This window comes from Dermacentor variabilis, chromosome 6 (assembly GCF_050947875.1).
Source record: "Dermacentor variabilis isolate Ectoservices chromosome 6, ASM5094787v1, whole genome shotgun sequence".
Lineage (NCBI taxonomy): Eukaryota > Metazoa > Arthropoda > Arachnida > Ixodida > Ixodidae > Dermacentor > Dermacentor variabilis.
Genome location: NC_134573.1, coordinates 96732087 through 96746207, shown reverse-complemented (window position 1 = coordinate 96746207; position 14121 = coordinate 96732087).

The window sequence follows — 14121 nt, the reverse complement described above, 5'->3', positions numbered from 1 at the left end:
GAATTCAAACGTGCCATTCCGCAGCCGAAAAGGCCGCCTGTTGGATGCAATCCAATCCACCAGACGCGCCATGCGAAGCCGTATGATCGCTCCAAACTTCCCAGCTCCCGTCGGGTTCGGCGCCTAGCAGAGGAAATGCTCGGTTGGAGGATGATTGACAGGAGCGTGTCGTCATTTTGACGTCACCAAAAACGTGGCCGCGCCCCGCAGCTGGCGACGTCGGCGCGGAGTAGGGCAATCGCACGCGCCGGTAACCGAACGAACGCGCTGAACAACCATCTCTGATCGCACCCCTGATCACAATTATTACAGGGAACGATAGACGCACATGTGGCTTCAATAAAACTGAACAGAAAGATACCATTGCGTATCTTGCTTTTTGACTAATTTTCAGTGCCTTGCCCCTTTGCAAAATACCTTTTTAGTTGCCAAATAATTTTGAAAGAGTAATTTCAAAAACCTCTAGAATTCCGCTTGCACTGAGTCAACGTGCATCAAATGGCGCTCTAAATAGGGCGCGTGGGTTGAAAGTTATAGATTAGAAAAGAAATATTTTCGCAAGGTGCACCGTTTCCTCAGATTCCGACGCAAGATAGGACAATTCAACCTCTCGCTCCCGACCACCTACTTCAACATATGCCAACACTTTGAACCCAGAACGATCTGCGGCACGCTTGCAATAATAAATTAATTTGCATATTCCCCGATGCGCACGAGAATCGAAGGAATGTGCTCCGAAAGAACTTGCTGCTTTGCTATGTCTCCTCCATTTATTACATTGATGAAACTTTTCCCAGTGACTGGGGCACTGCTTCAGTAACTTCTCGTCCTACGAATTACACTTGGCTCTTAACCAACGTAATGACACAGAGCCAGTAGAGATCACCGCCTTAGCAAAAGGCATAACGTGTTCAAACGGCCCAACGCCCAGCATCATATGTCGAACATAGCCATAGCTCATGTACGATTGTGCAAACGAACGCACTCCCTTACAGTATTATTCACTATAGGCAAACATACCTAGACAAAGTTCCCAGCGTCAAGTTCACTGTGGAAAATTACCTTCTAACACAGAATTGCAAGCCTAAACTGATTTCAGCAGCTCTGCAGAAGCAAGTTTATTCAGGACCCCATGCTCTTGCGCCAGTGGGCGCTTTCAGCACAAGGACTATACGAAAGTCCAATCAGTGAAACCAATCCACTGAACACGTTTAACACAGCCGAGGTTAGACTGATCCGGAGGGTTGGGACATCCTTTTAATCTCGCGAGCTGAATTATGCTGCGTATGCCCAACACTTCGTGAAGGTCCCACAGATGTGAGTGCCATTGCCAAACATAGAGCATCAGCTATAGGCTTCCTTCCACGTTCAACGCCTCTTTGCCCTCTCAATGCGACCCAACACATGGAATCAATAGATCGTTCCCATTGAATGCTTGTAACTAACGAGGCTTTCAGCGCAGCGCACAAAACTTAATGTAGACGTCAAGATCATTGTGTACACTCCGAACCTGAAGTAAAATATATTCTAACATAAGCGCACTCTCGTGCCTTAGTTCACCACTTGTCATGCGTGTCGGTGATTTCAAAGTCCATATTTCAAATCAAAGGAACACTCCACGTAGAACGCTTATTTAGCCTCGTTCCAACTTTCTTTTCTGGCAGTGTACAGTGGATTAAGCACGTGCGAGCTATATTAAAGTGGGTCAAAGGCGGGAATGATCAATGATCTTAGCAGTTTCCCAAAACCCACAGTTGCTTTTTTACGGCGTACAGACATATAATTATGACTCTCAGAGAAAACTTTGGAGCTACAATTATGTGTGTTTTCTTCTAGAATATATTTGATTCTTTCAGATATGCGGTATCAAAAGGTTGCTCTAGAGGCGCAAGGGCGCAATGACCTTCACTGAGTCTCTCTTTATAAAATGCTTTGAATATAGCAAGCAGTGTTGTGCGTGAAAGAAGAGTTCTTTAATACTCGTTGCCTTCTTCCCCACAGTAGGCTCATGACGCGTAGTGGAGGAATCAAAGATAGATGTCCTTGGCTAGTACTTTGTTGCGCATGTACGCTTAGCTTGAACGCGTATTTTCCATGACGAATAGCTTTAGTTGGGTCATAAGAAGGATAACATTATGCACAGGGATAGGCCACAGTGTTAGGTGACTTAAACGACCGCAGTTGCCTACTAAACCTGGGGCATGCGAATAGTCATAAATTCAAGCACAAACCGTGTAATGTTTTCTTTTCTATTTGTATTTGACTCGAGGAAACACAAATTATTTTTGGCGGAATAATGGAGCTGCTTGTTACGAGCAGGCGCATTATGGTTTTCCGCAGTCTGGGCTGAAACTGTTAGAGAGGAGACGACAGTACGTATTTGGAACAAGGAAATGCTTGACGATACCACTTCATACAGTATGTGATTTGCGTGAGAAAACCTGAGAAACCCACCTACGCGTACACAGAACGTCACTTGTGACACCTTCTTGACAAGTTTCCCTGACCACCTGTTCACCCTTTCGTTGCGAACGGTGCTTACATATACCTCTTCGCCTCGCAGCTGTTTCTTCTTCTCGCCAGAGCCATGAGCTTATTTTTTCTCTTCCGTTTTTCCACATCTTCATCCTGTCCAGTTTTAGCATGGACAGTCTGCTTCGAGTTTTCTGTAGGAGAAACAATTCGCAGTGCCCTGATTCTGGGAAAGAATGAATCGTCGTCGTACATAAAAAGAGAAATTTGTCATTGTGGTGCGGTAACGACCGCTTTCGGCCGGTTCTCGCATCATCCAGCTGTAATTTCAAGATTGCCTTCTGCATTGACTCCACAAAATTTTCTACTGCACCGTTCGACTGGGCTGATATGGTGGCGCGAAAATTTATTTTACGCTATTTTGCACCATGATGTGTTGAAAGTCACAGGATTAAATTGTTGACCATTAGCTTTCGCCACAGCACTGGGCAGACCATAAGCCTCACGACTGCTCCTTAACACTTCCAGCACGGCCAAGTCTGGTTACCGTGTGTTACTGGTATCTCGAGCCATATTGAATACGCGCCTATGATTCGCAGCAATGAGTTGCCCTCTACTTCTGCAAAATCTAAGTGATCCCCTTCCTGTAGATTTGCAGCTATTGACCATTGTTGAAGCAGTACTGATTGAGCAGAATTTTGCACACAGACGTAGCTCACGTGTTTGTACCACGCCTTCTAGATCTGTATCCAGATTTGGCCACCCAATTCTACTTCAGGTCAGCATTTTGATTTTTGTCATTCCAGGCTGACACTCGCACATTAAAGACGGAAAAATTCGCCTGAGAGCTTTTGCGATAACAATCAGATTTTTCCGCAAAAAACAACCCTGCTCCATCGAAAGTTGGTGTTGACAATTTAAATAGGCCCGATATTGCTCTTCTGTATTTTTGTGACCAACCACGCCATGTCATGTATATTACGGCACTCAAAACCTCATTCTGGCTTGCTTCTTAAGCGAATTCCTAAAGAGAGCCTTTGATAGTGGTGAAAACAATGTCTTGTGTGTCTCCCACCGTTGTTTCCGACGGCACCTTGATAAGTCCTCTGCGTGGCCCACTTCTTGACCCTTGTTGTACTTGATGACGTACTGATAAGCGGCCAAGAAATTTTTGTATCGCTGCGCTCTTGCTATCACTACTTCACCGCCGTGTCCCTTCAGATTGAACAACTGCGTCACCTGTTAAGGATCAATTGCTCTTTTGAACTGAAGACAGATCAAGAACTTTTGACACTTTTTAATGTCAAGAGAAATTGGCTAAAGCTTCGCGCTCAATTTGTGCATAGTTTCTTACGGCTGCTGCAAGCGTGCGGAACTCGGAAGCGATAGGTCCTTCGTCGTGACCTTCGGTATGGGCGAGCATCGCTCCAAGGCCATGTGCCGATGCGTCAGACGTCAGGCGCAGCGGTTTCTTTCCGTCGTCAAAGCAAGCGCTGACTCCTCGCTGAGACGCAATTTGCCCTTTTGAAAGCTGTTTTCTGACTCTTTTGCCCACTCCCACGAACAATCGTTTCTGAGTAGCTTGTAGAGCAGTCCTAAGATCGTTGCTGATTGGGAATCTAACCTGGCGTGAAAATTCAGCAGTCCTAGCAAACCACTCCTTTGGGAGACTCCAGTCGTGGTTGAAGCCTTGAATGTGGCTTCAGTTTTATATTCCATGGGATAAATGCCAACTGTGTCATTTTTGTGAGCTAGGTAGCGGATGCGATGTTTCCAAAATTGAATTTATCGGCGTTGACACGCATACTGTGCTTTGAGAGCATCATAGACGTAGTACACCGTGCTTTCCACGCCAGCCAATAGTCGATCTATTACAAACTCGAAAATGGACGTGGCGCCTGCGACACCAAAGGCAAACACGTGAAATAAAGAAATGCGCGGTGCGTATTTATCCTTGGCAACTCTTGGGAATGGCTGTACATTTGAAGCTGCAAATATGATTTTGATAGATTAACCAGACTGAAATAGCTAGCCCTTGTCAATGACGCGAACACATCTGGCAATGGCAATGCGTAGTGGGCTACTGTAATACATGTGTGTAGGGTAGCGCGATTAAAAGACGGGGCAAAAGAAGACACACAGGGACACACACATAGCGCTGTGTTTGCCCCTGTGTTTCTTCTTTTGCACCCTCTTTTAATCGCGCTACCGTACACCCCTTGAAAATTCATTAGCAACAAGCCCACAACCCTCGCAATACAGAGGTTCAAGGACACGTGGCTGTCACCAGCCTGACGGCTTCTCTATCACTCTTCAGAACAGCTACGACAAGGGTTGCCTATTGGCGTTCACCTACGATATGCAACTCAACTGAAGCTCCAACTCATTTTAATCCTTTATGACCTTGTTTTTCAGGGTGTATGGCACTGCATGGTATGGCTTTACAGAATACCGGTTGTGCTCCCTGCTTCAAAGCAATGGAACACGCAAACCCCTAATAGTTCCAATTGGGCCCGCGAACACGTCCTTGTATTTGTCTAGCAGCTCATCCTGTTTAATGATTGTGCTCATTCGGAATACTTGCAACCAATTCAGGTGAATATGCTTCAGGGAGACTGGGTCAAGTTATGGTGAATGTGCTTCAATCAGACTCAGCCAAGCAATGATGGTACCGTGCACCCTTGTTCATTGGCCCTCATGATGTGCTCTCATGAGTTGCCGATGTGACACTGCCCTACACTTGAGCAATTGTATCTGCGCAAGTGGAACTGCAAATGCTGATATGCCTTTTGTATCAAATATTTCACAAAGTTGCCTTCGTGAATAAAGGATACCGCTGAGCCTGCATCTATTTCTATGGAAATGTTTCGCTCGTTGAAATTTACATCAACTTTGTGCGGCTGCATTCTTTATGCTAGCGCGTACAATTCTAAACTGGATACATCCTCTTCAACGGTGAAATCGGTCTGCTTTGTATTGCACATGCCAGCTAAATATCCCTTCGGAGAGCAACTATAGCAGCTTTCTGTGATGTGTCAACCGTCCTGCTGGTGGTGGCGACAGTCACAGCGAAAACACGACGCTACGCTGTCCTTGTTAGGTGACACTCTTCTTGCGGCCGCTGACCGACGTCGGCTGCTGTCGTTCGTAGTCCCCGTAGTCAACGCACTGTCGCCAGGTTGGCACTTGACACTCTCCTCTGCTTCTCGCGTCACGTTTGGTCCCGGTAGCACCTACCTTGCGTTATTTTCAGCGGCTTTCATGAACATGGCGATAACACATGCCTTACCCTACATCAGGCCCTTGTCGTCTTAAGTGGCCAAAAGTTGGAACCGAACAGCCTCGCAGCGCACACCGAATGCAAGCTGGTCTCCGAGTGCCTCAGTGAAAAACGTCCCAAACGCGCAGTGCGCCGCAAAGCGTTTCAAATCTACGATGTCGTACATTGTCTGCCGGAATCCCTTTGTGTGTTTATGAGAGTTAGAGGATAGAGATAGAGAAAGGCGTTCCACGAGAGCGGACACTCTCACAAAGCCCAACGGCCGAATTGGCTGCAGCGCACCGAGCCGCCGGCATCGATACCTGAACCACAATTCCGGTTTCGGTGTCGGCCGCACGCATTTAGAACGCTAGCTGGAACACGTTACGGCGGCTCCACTGATCAGCGCTGCAGTTGATAGTTTTGCTTCTACTGGTCAACCGCGTGCCGTCTTGATATGAAATCGTTTTATTTTTTTAGTGAAAGTGATTGCGAACAATCTTTGCAAGCATTCATCGAATCTATGCAAAGTATAATTGCATAAAGCAGACGCAAGACATCGGGCGAAATAAGGAAATGTTTATTTTGCGCAATATAAATGCTCTTTCAGGGATTTTTGCGCTGTCATCCAACGTTGTGGCGTCAGGCGCGCTGCAGTAGTTCTCATATACGAAGCAACACCAGACGAGATCACGTGATAAAATAGAGCTAAATTACGAGCATGTGAAATTTCGCTCTTTATAGGAACAGTGAGTGTAAAGGCGGAACGTGCGAAAGTGGCGAGTGCGCGGCATTATATAGAAAACCAATTCGTTTTTACATATGTGGTGTAGAAAACAGCCGACTCATTCCAAACAATAATATCAAATCTGAGGAAAAGTTTTGATTTCCAAGCATTCGCCGATTGCTGGGCATTATTTCCTGCACTTTAAGAGCACAAATACAGGGGCAACTGCGCGTTCCCCCCAAAAAATTGGCCTTTCCCAATGCGATGCCAAAGCTATGAAGGCAAAGAGCACACAAGCAAGAGCGCTTCTGAAAAAAAGTTGCGCGTTTAAACGCGCGTTAGTTTAGTCTAAGGAAGACAAAGCATCAACCCCTTATTAGCCTCTTTTAAATAAGACACCGCTGAGTGTAGAAGTTTACTTATTTTTGAGGCTTTTCCCTTCGACGTCTGGGCGAACCCCAAACCGTCGCACTTGGAAAATGCGTCGATTCAGCGTCTGTTCCCAGGCACCAAAAGCGCTGTCAAACGCTGCCAGAGTACTTTGGCCCGATAGTACTTGTGCAGCAGCCACGCGCCCGCAGCTTTCCCTTCGTAGCCACAGATACTTGTCCGCGAGTAGAGATGCTCGCTGGGAATTCCTTCTACTCGCACTCAAGATAAATACTTGGGTGAAAAGGCCGTTTCAAGTTGTTTAGAAGAGATACATTCTTTTGCGTTACAAGCTCCTGGTTTTTGCGCTCCTCGGCCGTTCGCGCATTCTGCCGGTGCAAGTAAGCAGCAGCCGTGTTATTACTCTAGAAAATCGCACCTCGCGTTTTCGACACGCGTGTCTACCCAAAGAAAGTGTATGTTGTTGCAAATCCACAAAAAGCGTCGCAAACTTGTTTCAGTAATGTTCAGTACGCGGAAAACTAACTGCGTCATATGGCCGAGCTGGGGAGCTAAAACATAAAACTATTCCAAACATTTCTATTCCAATTCTTCAATATGCCCTACGCGATAGGTGAAAACATTTTTGGAGAGCCCCCACTACACCTGGCTGTCACGGAACGTCACGGAACGTCACGAAAACCGCGATAGCTCCCCTTCTGACATGACGTGTGCACACTGATTTTGCAGTATTTGACCGAACAAAAGCAAAATAGTTATTTCTGATTCGACGTCTTTTCGCCATTAGCCATCGGCTATGGGCCGAACGCTTTCGGGCTGGACCCACTGCGTCAAAGTGACGGGCTGGACCCACTGCGGCAAAAACTCACTGCGTCAAAGTGACGTGTACGCGTTAAAGATGCATTAAAATGCCGACCGCATACTCTTCCACCATATTCGCCGCTATCTGTAGTTTGAGTTCGATGGCTGCGTCACTCCCACTGTTAACCCATAATATAATATGGGAGTGTGCTGGCTCCCCAGAGGCCAAGGAAAACATTGACAGTAGAGAAGCCTGGGAGGCCTTGCTCCAGAGCGAGGCTGAAGACGACCAGCGTCGAGCAATCCGCCTGGCCGTTGAGGCCGTGGAAACTCACCGTCGTCAACGCGCGGGGACTGCTTCGTCCTCCTCCCACCCCCCTCCTACCTACGTGTAGGTTAAGAGGCGGGCACCCCAGCTCGGTGGAACAATAAAGTTTTCAATTCATCAATCAATCAATTAAAATGCCGAACAAAACTGAGTTTTTTTCTGAATAACTGTAGGCTTCCCCGTTCCGAAAGGAATAAAAGATGGTTGCCGCCGATCGCTCAGGGACTGGCTAGTCGCACTTGCTGGAGAGCATGTGTTTATTTGTGTACAATAAACATCTTCGCGTGACCTTGTGGCATTTTCAAGCATTTTCGGCCAGTTTACGACCTCGCTCTACCAACTCTTCTTTGCTGAAGATCCGGTTTAGCGGCATTCTTTAGCTTTTGTAGCATGCCGCCGCGATTTTCGACAAGCCACCTCAAACCAAGCAAGGGAAAGCGGACCAATCGCAGACGCAGGCACCACCTTCTTCGTCCGGCTATCAATTTTTAGTGCAGTGGTTCGGCCCATCAAATCCCTCTCCACTTGAGCGTGCTCCTCACCGCTTGTCAGCCAGTTAGATAAGCCAAGCCGCTTAGCGCAAACAATATTATTCGTTTCTCAAGCAAATAAAAGTGACCTCCTATGAACAAGGAAAGCGTTTGATTGGTCTGTCCAGACAACACTACGGGTGACCTGCCGATGCCTGCGTTGGCGGTTACGCAAATTTGACGTCAAGAGATTTGAATAAAAACAGTTTGGAATAGTTTTACGTTATAGGGCCCCTGTATTCCGCTAACTGCGTCACAACGCCACACGCGGCGAGTGAGGCCGGAAACTAACGACATTAGTTAAAATAACATGGGATCCATGGAAGGCGTTGGAAACATCTCCCAGTGCGAGCAATTAATATTACTGAACTGCACCAGGAAGGCTGAGCTGTTTATCGCGATCGGCGTCCTTAGTACAGGTTCCGTGCCGTAAGCCTAAATTGGTTGAAATGCGTCGCAGACTTCCAAACAAAATGCCTCGCCTTGCCTTAGTCTAATAGTACAGTGGTGCCGAGTAGTAGTGTAGAAGGAACGCAACAATACGCTGGGAGTCAACAAACCAGGCTAGATAAAACAAAAAAAATAAAAAAAGAGAGAGAAACGGTTTGCCGAACCGGCGCACTTCACAAGCGCAGCTAGCGTCGCTCGCTTTTGTGGTGTGTCTGGCGTATGACGCATGCATTTGGTGCGTTCGGCGTGCCGTTAGGATGTTACTAGGCGACACCCAAGAAATTTCACAAAGTATGAGTTCACTTATATGCGAAACTTTTTACTTTCAGCGGAAAAGAATAAAAAATAAATCAATATGTGTTAGCTTCATTTGACATTCCTATTTTCTGAGCGTCTCGGTAGCTAACGGATGGTATGGTTACCAGTGTAAATTATTTCCTGTTGCCAGTTTTCGTCAACTGTCTCCTCTTGTTGGACTTCTTTCTTTATGGGTGAGGCCGGAAACTAACGACATTAGTTAAAATAACATGGGATCCATGGAAGGCGTTGGAAACATCTCCCAGTGCGAGCAATTAATATTACTGAACTGCACCAGGAAGGCTGAGCTGTTTATCGCGATCGGCGTCCTTAGTACAGGTTCCGTGCCGTAAGCCTAAATTGGTTGAAATGCGTCGCAGACTTCCAAACAAAATGCCTCGCCTTGCCTTAGTCTAATAGTACAGTGGTGCCGAGTAGTAGTGTAGAAGGAACGCAACAATACGCTGGGAGTCAACAAACCAGGTCTCGCCTTTCGAGCAACCAACGCTACGAGTAGAACACACCATGCATGACCGAGAATTACTCAATCGTATACAACACTGTCGATATGTGCACAAATAAAAGTACCGGGCATATTGCGTAGTTTTTCCAAGAAAGAACGCCACTGGTTTCAATGTTGACACTTCCTTCACTTCATTTTTCGACATACGAGTTTACAAGTTGTTCTGTTGTAATTTGCGGAAAGAGCACTGTCGCTCTTCTGTCGTAGTCTCATTCTGCATAGATAACGTCATGGTTTTTTCCCTTAGAGTCTAAAGTATATAACTGAGTAGACTAGGCGTGCCCACTTTGATTGTTGGAGGGTAAATTATGTGACTGTTGGTGGGCTGTTTATGCACCGCCCATCAAAGCAATCCCCAGTGCCGGAAAGCATTCTGAATTTTGTCTAGAATGTCTTTTTCACGCTCGAAAAGGCATTTCACCACGAACATTGCGAACTCGGGCTGGATTTCGCGGCAACGCCCATGCACCGGGAGTCACATAACGCAAGCAGCCCCATCCGAGCACAAAATTTCAAGGGCGTTTGGATGGCGAACGGGCTCGCCGCGGTATCTTGCGGAGGCCGCGGAATCTACGGAGCGCATGGATGTCAATTCCGAAATTTACGGGTATAAAGTTGTCATAAACTTTTGACGTGAAAGGTGCATTGACATTTCCAAAGTTGTGCTTTAGATCTTCAATTGCGGAATTTTTGTGGGTTAATGTACGTATAAATATAAATATGTACGTATAAATATTGAACGCCAAAAGTGCATTGACTTTTCTAAAGCCTCAGATCAGACCATCCAACGAGACCAGCCAAATAAACACACTATCATACAAGTTGACAAAGCCAGGAGCGAGGTCCGGCGAGATGAAGCGTTGTGGTGGTTCATTTGTGGCGTCCTGACACATAAAGAAATATCTTTATTGTTTTCACCTACGCCAAACATCCATATCAAGAAATCAAAGCCAGCCAAGGTAACTACGTTCTTATTTGTTTTTTCTACTTCGACTTTTATTAGCAAGGATACATTGAGCCTCTTAAATTTTTTTGTCCTCCATCCCCTATTCGCGGGCTGTCAGAGCCAGCCAGAGCGCATGTTGCTCTGACCACCGCGCGGTGCACTTCGGTGCGCATTCGCTTTTCCCTGACCGAGTGCATCTTCAACTGGCAAAGTTTTGTGCACTTTCTGGCTAGCGTACCAGAAGAAGAAACTATCGTCGCTCGCCGCCATCACTGTGGGGACTCGACGAATTGCACCGCGTTCGCGTGAGCGCGACCTCTCCGGAAAGTCTTGTCTCGCCAGTGTAGGATACCGAGCACTATGCGTATGATTATCGGTGGACCAAGCGTCTCACGTTTTCTTCGATATCCCTTCGGTAGCCACATTAGGTTCACAAAGTAGGCATTCGATTGTGGCCAAGATACTTTGCGCTTTTTCATTTCGGTGCCCCGGCCACACAAAAGAAAAAGAGACATTGCTGTGCGCAGCGAATTATCACACGGTGAAAGTCCGATTTTGTTACTTCTTCTTTTGCGGGCAGTAATGGCCCACGGGACGCTTCAGTTACCGGATACTCTTATTATATAGTATTGCGACATCAGTTATATTCACACTCCAGGCCCATTCCTGCCGTCGCCGTCGCCCTCATGTTTCAGTCCAAGGTCGATAACATCGACACCGTGCGCTGCGTGCTGTACGTGCGAGTGAAAGCGTATGGAGGGGGGGGGGCTGGAATGGGTGAGACGATGATGGTGACTCAGTCTTGTGTGCGCAAAGGAGAAAAGCGGAGAGGAAGCCTGCCGCCTTCCATCGCGCGCGATACGTCGTGGGGAGTGGATGGAACGGGGGCGGGATCTAGGATTCTGTGGATCTCTGATTGCGCAACATGTTTATTTGCCTTGTTTGACGCAGTATATACAGCGACTTCTTTAGATACGTAAATTTATTAGAGACTTATACGTATACTTGAATATCTTGTTGCGAGGTCTTGTGTATACGTACAGTGAACTTTGTTTCCACTGACACTTTTTTGCCTTTTATCAAGCTGTATCTTCGCGTTTGTATATTCCACTGCATCCTCGAATTTCTGATGTACGAAGGCGAGTAAAATGAAAGTGATCCTACCAGCACCACGCAATAATGGTTCGGTTCATTATCTGCGAGGCATGCGTGTAGCACACAGGCATCTCTCATTTACAAAAGTGACACGCAGGTGTGAGGATAAATTTTTTTAATGCTCTCATACACTGGGTTGAACATGGTTACGTGACGTAATGGACGCTCCAGAAGTTGAGCAGCGTGGTGTCCTGAGGTTTTTGACAGCTCAAGGTATTTCCCAAAAGAAATTAGTCGCCATATGACTGCCGCTTACGTTGAACATTGCATTTCATTGGACACTGTGAAGCGTTTCAGCATAAGGTTCGAAGAAGGACGGGAAACTGGCAAAGACGATCCAAGGCCGGGCCAAAGCCATCGTACAATCACCCCTAACAGTATAGCAAAGCTTGATGAGCTGATGAGGCAAGAACGGAGGATAAGCATCGATGAACTGGGAGAACATGTAAATATCAGTCACTGTTCGGTTCACGCCATAATTCATGAACATCTCGGTTATCAGCTCTTGCGTGCGCAATGGTTGCCCAAGATTTTTGAACTACCGCTAGAGGACAGAGAAGTTCAGCGCTGCCTTGACTCATCTGATCCGATATCGCAATAAGGGTGACGACTTCTTGTCTCCAACTGTGATCGGGGACGAGCCATGGTGCCACTTCTACGAGCTTAAAACACGACGGCAAAGCTTACAGCGGAAACATTCGAATTCACCACCCCCACCAAAGGAAAGGCCGTCATTTCCGCCGGAAAGGTGTTGTTGACTTTTCTTTCTCATTCGTCAGGGGCCTTTACGGATAGAATTTGCTAAATCTTGAGAGCTTATCAATTCTTTTCGTTATTGTGAAACGCCAGATCGGTTGCGTGTAACAATCATGAACAAACTACGTGGAAAATTGACGAATGTGGTCATCTTGTTCCACGACAATGCCGTCCCCACGTCACTGATGTGGTTAATACAAAACAGGCAATGTTCAAGTGGGAAACGCTGCAGCATCCGCCATACACCTCAGACCTGTCGCCTTGCGACTTCCACATTTTTGGGCAACCGAAAAAAACAGCTCAAGGGAACCAGATTCGTGTCGGACGATGACTTGAAAGAGTCAGTTGCAGACGTTTTGAAACAGCAACCCAAGGAGTTGAATGAGACTGGAATCACGCGGGCGACCTCGTTAAACAACGGGACAAATGTCTAAATAATCATGGAGACTGCTTTTAAATAAAAGTACCCCGTTTGTCATATATTCGTACTGGCTGACTTTCATTTGACTCGCCCTCGTATATTTTGAAGAACTTCGGCTTTTTATACATGCTATCTGCTGCGGCTATAATTTTAGTGCAATTACTCACGATACACGACCGGTGACAGCTGCTCCTGCGTAATACATTGGAACAAGTGACAGTGTCATTGACATTTTTCACTGGCCGTTGCATATGTACAAGAATCTAAACAAGGTTCTTGAACGACAAAGTTTCATTACAATATTTGTCCTCAGCTTGTTAATTTCAGCTTGTTATTTTGTAAAAGTGGACGACTATGATTATTTTACTGTTTTTATACAGAAATAGCTTTTTTTTTCTTGTTCCAAGAAACGCTCACAGCATTGAATTAAATGAAGTGTGGTGTATTTTTCTGCTAATTTAATAAAAGAAATTTCGTCTGCCGTGAATCAGAGATTAGTTTACTTTCTTTTACTAAACTATGCGTTATCTCCTCTGCTACTGCCGTTGTTCTGTATATTAGTGTAATCTTAAAATGTACTTTATTTTAGGTAGTCAAGAAACGGGCAACATCTAGACGCCATCTTATCCAGCACGTTATGGGTGAGACAGATCGTAGCAGGCACTTTCGCATATCTCATTAGCATATGCTGCTATTTGTTGTAATTTTTGTGTCTACTTTCCTGGCCTTTGTTCATTTTAGCATTATTGTGCAAAGGGTAATACTTTTACATCGAGATAGAGTAATTGTCCAAAGGAGAGACATGCCTGCAGGAGACGACACACATAAGCTTCCTTTGTCCGTATCTCAATGTTGTGCAGTTACTCAGTCTGTATCTACCAACAAGCCCAAGTTCTTCATCAGCTACATTTACTAATTCTCCGTTATTACAGTTTCATTGACACTACGCTGAAAGTACAGAGGTACGTACACAGGAAGACAGAGCCTCGAAATGATGAAGAGCCGTAGAACAAGGAGCATCGCTGGAGCCAATGTTTTGACAAAGAGAAGGAGGTAAGTTTTCTTG